The sequence below is a fragment of the Rhinopithecus bieti genome, unplaced genomic scaffold (genome assembly GCF_001698545.2).
Source record: "Rhinopithecus bieti isolate Rb0 unplaced genomic scaffold, ASM169854v2 scaffold_47104, whole genome shotgun sequence".
Lineage (NCBI taxonomy): Eukaryota > Metazoa > Chordata > Mammalia > Primates > Cercopithecidae > Rhinopithecus > Rhinopithecus bieti.
In genome coordinates, this window is record NW_016894286.1 from 1 (window position 1) to 2,244 (window position 2,244).

Below are 2,244 nucleotides of genomic sequence, written 5' to 3' on the forward strand. Positions count from 1 at the left end.
ATTATAAGCGTGAGCCACCACACCCAGCCTCTCAGGCTTTCTTATCTCCCACCTGGGGAGGGAGGGAGTGGGGAGTGGGGAGAGGAAGTGGGGAGAAGAGAGAACAGAGGAGGTAGCAGGGAGAGGTGTGTGGGAGATGGAGAAAATATGGGGGGAGTCAGGGTGAGGGAAGAGAAGATGGAGAAGATGGTGAGGGAAAGGGATGGGGACCTGGAAGGGGTTGATGGGAAGACAGGAAGAATTAGGGGAAATGGGAGGAAATGGTGGGAGAGACGGGAAGGAGAGATGGGATTGGAAAGTGAAGATGGAGAAGGGGACAGACAGAAAAGAAAGAGGTCAGGTGTGGTGGCTCACGCCAGCTATCCCAGCACTTTGGCAGGCCAAGACAGAAGGATCACTTCAGTTCAGGAGTTTGAGACCAGCCTGGTGACATGGTGAGATCCCAGCTCTCCTTTAAACATACAAAGTAAATAAAATAAATTTTAAAAAAGAGGGCGGGGCGCTGTGGCTCACGCCTGTAATCCCAACATTTTGGGAGGCTGAGGCAGGGGAATCACCTGAGGTCAGGAGTTGAAGACCAGCCTGACCAACATGGAGAAACCCTTTCTCTACTAAAAGTACAAAATTAGCTGGGCATGGTGGTACATGCCTGTGATCCCAGCTACTCCAGAGGCTGAGGCAGGAGAATCGCTTCAACCTGGGAGGCAGACGTTGCAGTGAGCCAAGATCGTGCCATTGCACTCCAGCCTGGGCAACAAAACCAAGACTCCGTCTCAAAAGAAAAAAAAGAAGAAGAAGAAGAAAGAAAGAGACAGGAAGATGGGCCACATGGGAGAAAGAAGCTGAGGAAGGGGCAGCTGGCTACCCAGACCTAAAGGTGTGGCTGGGGAGTGTCCCGCCTCCTTAGATGATGGGGCGTGGGGCACCTGGATGCGGTCGGAGTAGTTATCCAGCAGTAGGACCCCGAGCTCGTCACTTTCTTGGTCTCCACCATGGTCTTCAGGTCAGCCAGGAGGGTCATGTGCTTGGACATGTCCGTGGCCAGCACCTGCGGGCAAGGGGCGTCACTGGCGCTGCTGACGTCCGCCCACCAGACTGACCCAGGCCTCCGAAGTTTTCACCAGGTAGAAGCCGCCCGCTCTGTCCAGGTTGAGGGTTCCTCTGGGACTCAGACCCACTCCTCCCCAAAGCCCTCGATTCCAAGGCTTCCTTTCCCGCTCCGTCCCGCCCCAGCCCCGCCCACCATATCGATGACCATCTTGCGTAGGCTCTGCCGCTGGCGCTTGCTGAGGTTCTGGAAGATGTCGCAGTTGTCCTCCTGCAGCAGCTTGAAGCCCACGGCCAGGTGGTGATTCTCGAGCACCGACTCATCGTTGTACATGAGCGCCAGCTCCGAATCTGCAGCCCAGCCCGGAGGTCAGGGGAGGGCCAACGTGTGCAGCCCCAACCGCAGGAGTGCCAACTCCGCCCCAACTAGCTAACCCCTCCTCAGCCCGGACAGCCTCGCCTCCAGCCCAGTCAGCTCTACCCCAGCCGGGCCATCACCTTTCCAGTCCAGCAAGCCCCACCCCAGCCCTGCCAGCACCGCCCCGAGACCCGCCAGCCCCGCCTGCAGCCTAGTCAGTTCCGCCCCAAGCCTGGCCAGCCCCGCCTCCAACTCAGCAAACCCCGCCCCGCCGAGGGCCACTCACTGGTGTTGATGAGGAACTGGTTGGAGACCCCAGGGTGATCTACATCGTGTATGGCAGCCGCGAAGAGGGCGGCGAGAATCTCCAGGTCCGTGAACACTGCCTGGGAGAGAGAAACGGACGTTAGAATAACAGAGTTGAAGCCATGCATGGTGGTAAGCGCCTGTAGTCTCAGCTACTTAGGAGGCTGAGATGGGAGGATCACTTGGGCCTAGGATTTCAAGGCCAGAAGTTCAAGGCCATCCTGGGCAACTTAGCGAGACCCTGTCTCAAATTTAAATTTTTTTTTTTGAGACAGAGTTCCGCTCTTGTCGCCCAGGTTGGAATGCAGTGGCATGATCTTGGCTTACTGCAACCTCCCCATCCTGGGTTCAAGCGACTCTCCTGTTTCAGCCTCCCGAGTAGCTGGGATTACAGGCGCCCACCACCACGCCCGGCTAATTTTAAAATATTTCTTATAGAGACAGGGTTTCACCATGTTGGCCATTTCTGACCTCAGGTGATTCACCTGCACTGGCCTCCCAAAGTGCAGGGATTACAGGTGTGAGCCACCTTG

General features: G+C 56.6%; 1 long non-coding RNA gene across 1 annotated transcript; it reads right to left on the reverse strand.

The window, feature by feature from the left end:
* Nucleotides 1–961: 961 nt before the first annotated feature.
* LOC108525956 (uncharacterized) lies at nucleotides 962–1,785 on the reverse strand. Its single transcript, XR_001884382.1, has 3 exons — nucleotides 1,692–1,785; nucleotides 1,244–1,398; nucleotides 962–1,048 (listed from the first exon to the last, which is right to left on the reverse strand). It is a non-coding gene; the product is annotated as an uncharacterized LOC108525956 (long non-coding RNA).
* Nucleotides 1,786–2,244: the final 459 nt, after the last annotated feature.